The sequence below is a fragment of the Salvelinus fontinalis genome, chromosome 33, assembly GCF_029448725.1.
Source record: "Salvelinus fontinalis isolate EN_2023a chromosome 33, ASM2944872v1, whole genome shotgun sequence".
Taxonomy (NCBI): domain Eukaryota; kingdom Metazoa; phylum Chordata; class Actinopteri; order Salmoniformes; family Salmonidae; genus Salvelinus; species Salvelinus fontinalis.
In genome coordinates, this window is record NC_074697.1 from 45,731,104 (window position 1) to 45,744,785 (window position 13,682).

Genomic DNA, 13,682 nt, shown 5'->3' on the forward strand with positions numbered 1-13,682 from the left:
CACACACCCACACACACCCACACACACACACAGACACACACACACACACACACACACACACACACACACACACACACACACACACACACACACACACACACACACACACACACACACACACACACACACACACACACACACACACACACTCTGTCCTGTACCTGTATGTTTATCTCTTAATTGACCCAATCTGTCCTTATCTAATCTGAGTCTCTATCGGCCGTACGTCTCTATCTCTAAAGACAGAAGCCAGGCAGCACATCAGCAGCGGCGTGGGCCGTAATGGACAGTAATTATTCAATCAGCTTCATAACCTTGTCGCAGGTTGGGATGCTACTAATGCACTCTCCCAAATGGACCGCTGCAAAGGCCTCCGACTGCAAATGTTCTCTCCAGCACCGTCACAACAAGCTATATGTCAACCGTATCATCTGCGGAGGGTTATTGAAAACAACGAAAGCTTATTCCGATATAAAACAGGCTCTAAACACACCGCAGTAGCCAAAACAACTTGACTTTGGTATACCGGACGTAAAAGTATTATGGTGTGTGCATGCGTATGTGTGCATCCAAAACAGCCCTGTGCGGGACATGTGCACGCATGTGCTTACATCTGTGTGTACGTCTGTGTGATACCTCATGCTGTGCTGCCCTGCTCTCTGCTCTGTGGCTGGCTCTCATGTAGACAGCACGGGAGGGAGTGCGTTCTCCATCCCCGAGCCTCTCCATCGGTTGGTTGGTCGGTGTGTTAGTTCGTTCGTTTGGCTGCTTGGCTGTTTTGTTTTCAGCGGGGGACGTTTAATTAGGGCCTCCAGCTGTCAGAGGTTCGTTAAAACGCCCCGACCCTCCCCACAGAGCTCTGACTGGGGGAGTCGTGCAAATGAACACATTTAAGGCAAACAGCACGCAGACAATTGCCTGCTGGAATGCCACTGGCTCCCCAGGCTACGGGGAAATGGCTGTTTAATGCCTCACATTTCTCCTCTGGAGCCTCATAGAAGACCTGGCCAAGGTTGGTGGGAGCTGAGTCTAAATACCAGTTAAGACCCCCACCCACTACACTGGACACCTCAGGGACACAGTCAGCCCTGGTAATGTCAGTTGGAATAGAATAGGATATGATATGATATGATATAATAAAAGGGACTAGAATGTTTGGAGTGCTCCTTAAAAAATGAATCAGTGCCCACTTTAGCTGGCTAACATTTGCCTGTGCAGCGATATTTTTTATTTAACTAGGTAAGCCAGCTAAGAACAAATTCTTATTTACAATGACCCCGGCCAATCAAAGACGACGCTGGGCCAATTGTGCGCCGCCCTATGGGACTTCCAATCCCGGCCGGATGTAAAGCAGGCTGGATTGGAACCAGGTACTGCAGTGATGCCCCTAGCACTGAGATGCGGCGTCTTAGACCACTGCGCCACTCGTGACCCCCAAAGTTAGACCGCAGGCTTTGACGCTGGGAAAGACAACAGCCGCACGCCTCTCCTTATCTTCCCGTTACCCCTCTTTCTGCTCCTCTTACCACAATGAAATAGGGTCTGTCTGTCTGTCTGCTTTTAAATGTTTACTATACGGTATGACTGGTCCCTCAACGACCCGACGGGACAGCCATTTCCCACCTGACAAAAGGAGAGAGAGCGAGCGACCGTAGAGGTGTGAAAATGTCCAAACTGTACAGAGCTAAAAACTCATCCATATCAATTATGTAGACTAGAGCAGTATTTTACTCGTATTTTCTTCCGGTGGGGGTTATTATCACATCGGTGAATAGACCTTTATGAGTGGCTGGAGTGTCTATAGACCTTTATGAGTGGCTGGAGTGTCTATAGACCTTTATGAGTGGCTGGAGTGTCTATAGTCAGTATTCTGGTCTCACCACACGGCTGATGGTGGAACATTTGAACGTCAGATGTTTCTCTATTTACTTATTATTCAACTGCTGATCAGTCCACGGCTGCACTAGATCGCTGGACATTCTCTCTCTCTGGTTCGGTATTCCGGTCCTCAGACGACCATCCACCTCCACATCGAAGCGCCGGCTCCGTCTGACCTTGACGACTCCGGATCAAGGCTCTCTCCAACTCTCAAGGGCTTAAGCGCTTCCCTCCTCCCACTGCACTCCTCCCTGTCCTCCCAAACCCCCACCCGGGTCATTAATTATATAATGGAATCAATACACTGTTAGATTAAACAAGAGTGACCCTGCCCACCCCCAGGTATCGTGCAGGCAATGAGGAGGAAAGGAGGGAAGGAGGGATGGAACAGAACGAACGGTGTGGCCACGAGGGAACAAGAGCAGTTGGGGTTGACCATTCCTAAACAGGCCCCACCTATAGCCGAATGACCACAGAGCCAAGAGATCTACTGTGGAACCTTCCAGAGAGAAGGATGGATGGAGAGGACGGGGGTGGATGGGCGAGAGATGGAGAGATAAAGATAGAGAGAGGGATGGGTGTAGAGAACGAGAGACGGGAGATAGAGAGAGAGGGGTGGAGAGAGAGGGAAAAGGACGAGAGGGAGGTGCGCTAATGTTCACGTCTACTAATCGATAGCTCTCTCCCTCCTCCTCTTTCATTTCATAGGGGCCTCAGTAGGCTTTCTTTGATGTCCTAGTCCTCACGGACACGCCGCAACAGAAAATCCATGCTCTTCCACGATGATGATCCACCGTGGGGCTGGAGCTCTGAGATAGCATGGTAATACTGTATGGGAACACTGTCAACACACCACAGACCCACTTTAACAGCCGTACATGAAAGTAGCCCTGACGGCCGGGAGATGAATATCAGAGAGGGCCTAAGCAGCATAGATATACAGAAGAATAGGTAAAGGCTGTGTGAACGTAACGAACGGTGCGATATCAAGTTGAAGTGGAACTTGTGAGTCAGAACTGGGAGAAAATCAACAAAGGTCTCCCAAACCGTCCGAAAGGAAAAGAGAAAGGACTTAGGGAGATAGAGAGAGAGATGCATTATGTTGCCGTACCTACGCATTGTTATCTGGGAACAGTTTTAGAAGAAAGACACTAAATCCACTTCCCTCGGGCAGGGGGAACATCACCACTGACCTCTAAATAACCACATGCCATAGCCCAGCACACAGTGTAATGCACGGGGGTGACTCATAACCCCGCAGTTATATACGCTGGGCGGGCGGGTTTAGAGTCATGGAATATTGTGTGGGTGAAGGGCGGGTAGGTGGCGAGCGGTTTGAATAAAGAGAAGATAATGCATTAAAAAAATCCTTAAATGTACAATTGTTGTGCAATTCATATCTACAGGCTACATTGAAGTTTTTCATTCTTTATTTTTATCTGGCAGTCGTGCATAAGCCTTATGTTTAGAACCTAACTGCATGCGCCCACCAGATACACCCCAATCGCCAAATGCTTTTGGGAACTTGGGCGGAGAAGGTGAACGGGAACTGTTCAGCGCATTTTCTATATTTGCGGGTTTCGGATTTTCACTTTATCACGTCGGGCGGTCGTGGATGGGTTATTCACACACGCGGGGGGGTGCGGGTGAACAAACAAGCTGACCTGTGCATCACTAGCACACAGGGTCACACACACACGCATACAGTATGCACACACACACACACACACACACACACACACACACACACAAATAGAAAGACATGTATACAAATATCAGAGAGTCCAGTCCAGTATCAGTGGCTTATAAGGGTTGTATAAGTTGTGTAGCTGTGTCCAGTGCATCATGGATTTCAGTGTACCTGCCCTGTATTTGGCTTAGTACATGCATGTCTGTTCTTTCTTGGCAGGTGTACTGGTCTGTATTTTTGTGGGGGCAGTATGTAAGAGTGAGCGAGAATATTTACGTCATTTCTTGTGTGTGTATTTGTATTTGTATTTATCCGTTATTTTACCAGGTAAGTTGACTGAGAACACGTTCTCATTTACAGCAACGACCTGGGGAATAGTTACAGGGGAGAGGAGGGGGGTGGATGAGCCAATTGTAAACTGGCGATTATTAGGTGACCGTGATGGTATGAGGGACAGCTTGGGATATTAGCCAGGACACTGGGGTTAACACCCCTACTCTTACAATAAGTGCCATGGGATCTTTAATGACCTCAGAGAGTCAGGAAACCAGTTTAACGTCCCATCCGAAAGACGGCACCCTACACAGGGCAGTGTCCCCAATCACTGCCCTGGGCATTGGGATACTGTATCCTTGTCCTTTTATGTACAGTACAATATTTTAAAGAGAGTGTGTTTGAATATCCTCAGTGCATTTATACTGAACAAAAATATAAACGCAACATGTAAAGTGCTGGTCCCATGTTTCATGAGCTGAAATAAAAGATCCCAGAAATGTTCCATATGCACAAAAAGTTTATTTCTCTAAAATGTTGTGCACAAATTTGTTTACATCCCTGTTAGTGAGCATTTCTCCTTTGCCAAGATAATCCGTCCACCTGACAGGTGTGGCATATCAAGAAGCTGATTAAACAGCAGAATCATTACACAGGTGCACCTAATGCTGGGGACAATAAAAGGCCACTCCAAAATGTGCAGATGTCTCACGTTTTGAGGGTGTGTGCAAATGACATGCTGACTGAAGGAATGTCCACCAGAGCTGTTGCCAGAGAATTTAATGTTCATTTCTCTAACATATGCTGCCTCCAATGTCGTTTTAGAGAATTTGGCAGTCTTTCCAACCGGCCTCACAACCACAGACCACGTGTAACCACACCAGCCCAGAACCTCCACATCCGGCTTCTTCACCTGCGGAATCGTCTGAGACCAGCCACCCAGATCTGATGAAACTAAGGAGAATTTCTGTCTGTAATAAAGCCCTTTTGTGGGGAAAAACTCATATTTCAATTGACTGATTTCCTTATATGAACTGTAACTCAGTAAAACCATTGAAATTGTTGTATGTCATGTTTATATTTTTGTTCACTATATATACTATTCATATTGAGGGATTCCTCACGAAACCCAGACAGAAAAAAGACCATGATTTGGGGGATTTTCACTAAATATAATCCATAGAATGTTCCTTTGGAGGAAGGATTGTCGACATACGTTTGACATTTGCTTCTAAAATCAGAATTGAAAAATAATTGATCAAAGTTTATGACATTTTGGCATTACCCAGGCCTCCTTTAGACTCCATAATGTTTCATCTGTAGGTGCTACAAAGCAAACATTGGTGTTGTATGAAGCTTTACCGTTTGCTCTGTAATATGAGTAGTATTTTGATTTCAATAAGTATTTTTTGGCATACATTAATGAATGTATAAAAATATAAACATGAACATTTTTCAATATATTGCTGAAAATAATATATTCTACGGGCATATCAAATGTACAGAGTGCGATCTCTACTAGTTGTACAGTTCTGGCCCATTTTATACAGAGAAATTGGTATAGTTGGCAATGTAACCAAACGCAGCCCTCTTACTTGTATCATTGCACATCCTGCAAATCACCACGACCATTTTGAATCCATTTTCACATTCCCTCTGTTGGTAATGCTTACGTAGGGTGTGTTCGTAAATTCCCTCTGGAGGCCCAGAGTGCACTCAGAGTGCGCTCTGGCCGTTCCTGAATTCAGAGCTTTGTCAGAGTGTCCGTTTGTAAATTAAGAGCTTTTTGCTTTCGAAGCCTTCAGAGCACACACTGGATGCTCTGGCCTGAGGAGTAGGGGTTGATCCGAAAGCACCCAAGCTAACTGGCTAAAGTTGGCTAGCTTACTAGCTACTTCCAGACTCAAACACCTCACTCTGACCGTTTTACTCGCCCTAGCAGAGGTGGTTAGGCTGTTTTCATGTTGTCACGAGCGTTGGTGACTAACTGTGCTACTGGCAACAACATTTAGTGAAAATCTCCCAAATTATGGTCTTTTTTTGTCTGGGTTTCGTGATGCGCATTTTCCCACCAGAGGTATTTAGATCAAATTGACTTGTTGTGGATTGCAGATTAAAGGCTGTGGGTGATGACAACGTTCACATAAAAATAACGTGTGCCGAGAAAAAAAGAAAAGAAAGTTAAATGGGTTTCCATCGCATTTTCAACTCTACTGATGGTTTGTCACAAACAAAATTGTGTTGTACGGTACAGCGAATGTGCCCATTCTGGTCTAGGGACGTGCGCTCTAGCCAACAGCTCACAGATACAGTGCAAGTATAGCCTACATGATGAGATTATTACGAACAAAAGTAAAAAAAAAAAAAATTATTATATTTTTATATTATTAATATTATATTATATATTATATATTTTGGGGTCAAACGGCAGCCAAGCATCGATCATCATGTCGCCGGAATGAAACCCTTGATATTTATAGGAAAGGAGCATCAAGCTCACCACCTTGTGAAGTTCATCGTAAATTATTTTATCTATAGTGTAATAAACTGCAGCTTTCCCACTTCCTAGTGGGAGCCTGGGAGGACCACACAAGATATCATTACTGCAGTATGATGGTAATTATATCAATATTTGCACATCAAGGCATCAAGGCATTTGCACATCAATCATTTTACAGACACAAAAAGTTCCCACCTTGTCTAGGGAATGTCGTTTTGTCGACATTTGGAGAGTTTCCCAACAAATTTGCTGTTGCCATCAGGCTAGTTGTGACATTTTTTATATCCAACATGTACTTTTACTCGCGTAAAAAGGTTGGATGGAAATCTGGTCAGTGATACTACAAATATCTGTAGAATATACTGAATGATGCATATTGGAATGAGTCTGTCTATGTAAGAGGGGACATGTATGCACATGCTTTTGTGTGTGTGTGTGTGTGTGTGTGTGTGTGTGTGTGTGGGTGTGTGTGTGTGTGTGTGTGTGTGTGTGTGTGTGTGTGTGTGTGTGTGTGTGTGTGTGTGTGTGTGTGTGTGTGTGTGTGTGTGTGTGTGTGTGTGTGTGTGTGTGTGTGTGTGTGTGTGTGTGTACTGTTAGAAAAAAGGTGTTATCTAGAACCTAAAAGGGTTCTTCAGCTGTCCCCATAGGGGAACCCTTTTTTAAGAACCTTTTTCAGTTCCGGGTAGAATCCTTTTGGTTCCAGATAGAAACCTTTTTGGTTCCAGAACCCTTTTGGGTTCCATGTAGAACCTTTTGAAACCCTGTACAGTGTACAGGTAACTACCAAAATACAGGAAACACCAACATAGAGTGTCTTAATAGGGCTTTGGGCTCACCATGAGCTACCAGAACAACTTCAACAGCCTTGGTATCGATTCTACAAGCATATGGAACTCTACCACGAGAAATTCAATAATTTGGTGTTTTGTTGAGGGTGGTGGAAACCGCTGTCTCAGGCGCCGCGTCAGATTCTCCCACAAGTGTTCAATAGGGTTGCGATCTGGTGACTGAGACGGCCATGGCATATGGTTTACATCGTTTTCATGGTCATCCAACCGTTCAGTGACCACTCGTGCCAAGTAGATTGCGGCATTGTCATGCTATGGGAGCATAGCCATGGTAGCCAGAATAATGGCCAAAATAATGGCCTGCCCTACATTTTTATACATGATCCTAAGCATGATGGGATGTTAACTGCTTAACTGACTCAGGAACCAAACCTCTGTGAAAGCACCTGCTTTCAATAAACTTTGTATCGCCCATTTACTAAAGGGTTTCTATGACTATGGCAATTACCTGTATGCATGTGTGCGTCCGTGTGTGTATATGCGTGTGTGTGCGTGGGTGTGTATGTATGCGTGTCTGCATCCATGCTTGTGTATGTGCGTGTGTTTGCACGGGTCCGTCCGTTGTGCGTGTCTGTGTAACTCTTCGGGCCATGGCTCCCTGCAGGGCAGTGTGTGAATGACAGCAGGGGTTATGTAAGGAGCCACAGCGGGACAGAGTGGACAGCCTGACCGGAGATCAGGTCAGCAGAGTGTGACACTAAACACATCTCACTGACACTGAGCTGACACCCTCTGTCACTGACGCAGCCACTGTCTGTCAACGCACACACACACCTCTCCCGCCCGCCCGCCCGCCCGCTCGCTCTGTGTGTGTGTGTCAACAGTCAGACACCTCTGTGTGTGCGAGTGTTTGTCTATCCTCTTTGACAGTGAGTCAACAGTCAAACAAACCAGAACGTCTACCTGTCTGTCTAAATCTCTTCCTCATTCCTGACGCTAAAGAAAGTCTTCAGAAAAGAGCATGTCGATGACTACCTGTCTTCAAACGTGTCTTTCCCCATCCACAACTACCAACGCCATCCCAACGTCAACCTGTCAGATCTATAATATCCGACCCTCTCTCTCCCTCTATGTGACTGTTGCCTCTCAGAACCCTTTCACTGCTAAAACGGTTGGAGTTTAGTTCATTGACATGTTATTCAACAGGGCTAAATATATCATGGCCCGGTTGCCAAGGATGATCCCTTCACCCAAGAGTCTCTCCATATTCTGAAAACATTTAAAGTCGTTTTGTGGAGCTCGACTCCATCTTTTCTCTGGTGCAGAAGAGGACAGGGTGAAGAATGTCAAATCACCCAAACAGACGGAGATAAAAAAAAATGAATCAAAGAAGACACGTGCTGGTTCTCTGCTCTTAAAAAAAACATGAGCCATTACTGATTGATCGAGACGATACGTGTCTTCTCCTTTCAGAGCCCATAGGACCAAGTGACGCTGTGGAAATCGCCTGCGTCTGTGATGCCAATAACTTCCGGATCGGTTTTCCATCCCCATGTTTTTTATTTCTACAGACACAACCACCACAGCCCGACCACATCTTCTGAAATCAACAGTTTTATTGTGGTCTATGAAGGGTTTGTGCCATACTGGGTGAAAGGATTTCTCCTTGCACCTGCAGTGACTGAGCAGGTGGAGCCCTACAGATGGTGGGGGTGCTGCTATACCTCACAGCACTCTCACACAGCACAGAAACAGTCAATTGCTGTCAACAAACAGCACACTCCATGAAGGCGGACCAGGGACGTACACACCTGGGTAAAAACACTGGTCCCTGTGTTGTTTGAGCACACGCACACACACAAACACGCCCACACGGACATATACAAACACATTATTGCGCGCACACACACACACACGCGCGCGCGCGCGCACATTTGTTTGTTAATGCACCACTCTGTCTTCCCTAAGTCACCCTTCTGTACTCCCTTTTATGTAGTTGTGTCTCTACAAACACACAGCTCACAGCGCCTTAGACAAATGAAACACGTAGTCGCCCATAAAATACCTTATGATCCCTGTTCTTTTGTATGGTGTGATTACATAATAACATTGGTGATATACTTACTATTTTACCATTAGGCACCAGATTACACAGGCATTTTGTTACAGTCAATTAGGGCCACCTGCTGTTCGCGCCCTAATTGACTACAATCATCCATCCAGCCACCTGGGCTTTTCTCTCCTTCCTTTACAGCAGCTCACTAATACTTCTTTTTCTGAACGAGCCGCAGAAGACAGGAAATGTCATGGAAATTATGCTTTTCATGGCTGAACAATATGACATTGTTGATATATATAAAAGAAAACTATGTCTTAATGATGACAATAATAGTACACGTTGACCTTTCAGTGCGCTGGCAGGAAATCAACAACTTAGGAAGCAAGCACTTCGCTTATGTCTTGTTGTGCCAGCAACTTTTATCCAGTTTATTTTAGAGAGTTCCGGTAAATACACAGACAATACATCCAGTCCCGAACAGACAAAAAAAAACAAAGCAGATAGTTACACATGTACATTTATATCCAATGTGTTTTCCTTCACCATTACCCGAAAATGTCACATATCCATTCAATTCTGAATCTAAACTACAAGATTTGACATTGTTTTGTAACTACACTGCTTTCTGCTTCATTTTAAAAGTGAACTAATGATACACACTGATATCGCCACAGACGCTATTCATCTGGTTCAAAGATGAATATTTACCACTAAATGACATGTTACGGCTCGGACCCTTTTTTTTTTAAGAGCAGAGAACCATCACGTGTCTGTACGTATGACACCTTCCAAACTTGGCTAAGAATCGAAGAGAGCAGATGACACACAAAAAGTGGGACTTCCCCTGAAACAAGTGCCTTTTTCACTCTAAAATACATGTGACATCTTAGGACACTCGCAAACTGACATAAACGCCTGACCATTTAACACTCACACGACTGTTGGAATGTCAACCAGTTGACAGTATTTCTACAACATCACATCAACTTATCAAACAGTGGAAGTGTGTGTGTGTGTGTGTGTGTGTGTGTGTGTGTGTGTGTGTGTGTGTGTGTGTGTGTGTGTGTGTGTGTGTGTGTGTGTGTGTGTGTGTGTACACTGACCAGAAGTTGTTCCAGGATGGCCTAACCTGATGGGCATTTCCAGTGTTGACTCCTTTCCAGCGTTGAGTGCACTTACTCTCTCCTCTTCCTCCTCTTTCCTTCCTCCTCCTCTTCTTTAGACTCCTGTGCCCCCCAAAACGGCCCAGCTGGGGACCCCTGCTCCCAAACGCACTGGGGCTGTGCTGGCTGGCTGGACCGACTGGAGGCACAACAATCCCCTCACGCTCACAATAGACCTGGACACGCAGGCAGGCAGGCAGGCAGGCGGACCCACCGCGGAATCCCGTTGCAAGTGTGTGTGTGTGAGAGTGTGTGTGTGAGCACGCAAGTGGTGCTAGCTGGTGGAGAAGAGACGCTATGCTGGCTCTGGATCACTTCACTAACACTCTGCTCCCTCCGCCACTTCTTAGAGATGGACTAGGATTAGGAGACAGCCAGCGTGAGATTCTCTCTCTCTCTCTCTCTCTCTCTCTCTCTCTCTCTCCTGCATGCTCCCTCTCTCTCTCTCCTCCTCCTCTCCCTCCCCCTCTTTTCGCTGAGCTCCTTTCTTTTAATTTCCTCTTGGGAAAGCTGTGCTCATTGGTTGTCTCTCTCTTCACCCTCTCTCTCACTCTCTCTCTCTTCCCTTCAATTGCTAGTAAATATAAAAGGCATGCTTGTACAGCCCTTGCCCCTCTCTCTCTCTCTCTCTCTCTCTCTCTCTCTCTCTCTCTCTCTCTCTCTCTCTCTCTCTCTCTCTCCTCCTCTCTCTCTCTCTCTCTCTCTCTCTCTCTCTCTCTCTCTCTCTCTCTCTCTCTCTCTCTCTCTCTCTCTCTCTCTCTCTCTCTCTCTCTCTCTCTCTCTCTCTCTCTCTCTCTCTCTCTCTCTCTCTCTCTCTCTCTCTCTCTCTCTCTCTCTCTCTGTCACTCACTGTGTCTCTTGCTCTCGTACACCCCGCCTCCTGCTGCATGGGTCACTTTCTTTCTCACTGTCAAAGCTGCCTTTCAAATGCTGATTAGCAGGGAGAGTAAAAGACAAGTGAAAGAGGAAGAGATAGCGAGAGAGAGAAAGAGGGAGGGAGAGAGGGAAAGAAGGAAGGGAGGGAGGGTATGTGTAACTGAAACAAATGGGAGATTCCATCACATACAAACACATTGTAAACTGTTTCCTTAGTCTTATGCACAGTCTATCCAACAAACACATCCACAAGTGAGGATCTGCAAAACAATCACACAAAGTGTGCACATGAACAAGCATTTACACACACACACACACACACGCATGTGCAGGCGCACCAACACACACACACACACACACACACACACACACACACACACACACACACACACACACACACACACACACACACACACACACACACACACACACACACACACACACACATATACAGGCATGTGCATACATGAGCAAATAATCACATTCAGACACTCACTCAAGTACTCTCTCCAGCCAACCTCCCTCCCTTCCTCCATCCTCGCCCCCCCCCTCTGTTCGTTCCCTTTGCCCTCAAACACTACTCAGAATATTGATACATCACCCCCCCCTCTTTTTTTCTCTCCGTCTCTCTCTCTCCATCACTCACTTTCTCCACTGAATACTGATAGGCTGTCTACTCCGTGGTCTGGGTTTCAAATCTCTCCCTCCCTCTCTCCCCCCTCTCTCCCCCCTCTCTCTCCCCTCTCTCTCTCTCACTGCACTCACCAAAAAAAAGAAAAACAGCTACATAAAAGGGAAATAGCTGAAGTTAATGCATTGAGGTGGACATAAAATGAGATAAGTACCATTTCAGATTATGTCAAGCTAAAATGGGCTTAACATTGTGCGAAGGAAAGGGACAGAAGGGAGAAGAAAAGTGCTGCTTTGGTACCCGGGCGGGCGACGGAAACGAGCTGACTCGTAGCAACAAAAAGAGAGGCGTGTGAAAAGTTCAGGCAAATGAAGATGCAGTCAGTGTTTCGGTTTCACTGGTTGTGAAGGCAGCCACAACTGTGAATGAGAGAGAGAGAGAGGGAGAGAGAGAGAGAGAGAGAGAGAGAGAGAGAGAGAGAGAGAGAGAGAGAGAGAGAGAGAGAGAGAGAGAGAGAGAGAGAGAGAGAGAGAGAGAGAGAGAGAGAGAGAGAGAGAGAGAGAGAGAGAGAGAGGCCAGTGAATTCCTCAAAGACCCCCAGTGGACCCCCCCACCCCTCAGCAGTTTAAACAGCCCAGCCACTAGAACAAAAACAACACTGAGAACGGGAGTAAAAAGTTCCCCCACTCAAAAGAAGAAGCCCAAAGCGAGAGAAGGGCCTTTTGGGGGTTGTGTTTGTGTGTGTCTACTCCTCTCTTCTGTCTGTTTTTAGAAGAGATCCGCTGTGAGACGGAGAGACAGAGTGGGTGATTTTGCCCTCCAAGCCTTCCTGCAACGCCCTTGAAGGAGTGACTCATGGGGACGGGTGTCTGTCTCCATATATAATAAATCATCCACAGGGTTCGGAATACAGGTGTGTACAGGGTTGCCAGGCACTCCCATATCAAAACAAGGAACCCCCTTGTGTCTTAAAAATATCCCCTTAGGAATCCTCATGAGCACAAGTATCAACATTGCCTCAGGGCACCGCCAGGAGTCAGTGTCATTCAGACTTCAATGACAAATATCAAAGACGGTTGAATAAATGAAGACGTCACACTCCGTTTACCATTGGGAGAAAAAAAAACTTGCCGATGGCTCTCCCATAGGCACCAATGCATTTGCAGTTGGGTCTGGTCTGCTTATTAGTTCATTGACTGCATATGAACCAGAACATTTTTGGGGAGTGGGATGTCTTGCTTCCTCTTCCGTCTCTGCCCAAAGGATCACTGACATTGAGGTGTGTGACCCTATTGGATGCTATGAGAGACCCGCCCCTCTGACCTCACATGGCTCTGCCCAGCACTCTCCAAACGTATTCTGGGGAAATAGATTTAAAAAACTGCTCCAACGAAGTCTTGAGAAATATAATATTTGACTAATAATACAAATGTGTCAATTTTTTTGAATAACAAAAAGTGCAGAAGCTTAATGTAAAGCGTTACATTCCTCAAATCTGTTTACTTAGGTTCCCAGTGGCAAAAAACCCCAAACAGATGCGATGTAATCCGCTGTGACTATAAAACACAACCATAAAATACAACGATGGCATTAATGACTGCAAGAGCACTATAAAATACATTGCACCAGGTGGCATATAGCAAAATAACAATACGCTTCCTGTATGCAATATGCATGAGGGAACATTGAAGATCATTTCCATGAAGCAGATTATATTCCAAATCTATCAGAAGATATTCTTAGAGGACATGTAACCATTAAACCGCTATTTTTCCCTTTGTCGAAGTGAGCTGCTCTACGTTTCATTGAGATGTGTATCTGTCT

General features: G+C 45.7%; 1 protein-coding gene across 3 annotated transcripts in view; it reads right to left on the minus strand.

The window, feature by feature from the left end:
- The window catches only part of LOC129832380 (neuronal PAS domain-containing protein 1-like), a 39,870-nt gene extending 28,917 nt beyond the window's left edge, over positions 1-10,953 (minus strand). Inside the window, exon 1 of one of the 3 annotated variants that reach the window (XM_055896401.1) lies at positions 10,318-10,953. The gene's annotated coding sequence lies outside the window, so the exon portion shown is untranslated. Of the gene's footprint in view, positions 1-10,291 lie in introns of all 3 variants that reach the window. The other 2 variants (XM_055896400.1, XM_055896402.1) reach the window with 2 other exon arrangements.
- Between the last annotated feature and the right edge of the window lie 2,729 nt (positions 10,954-13,682).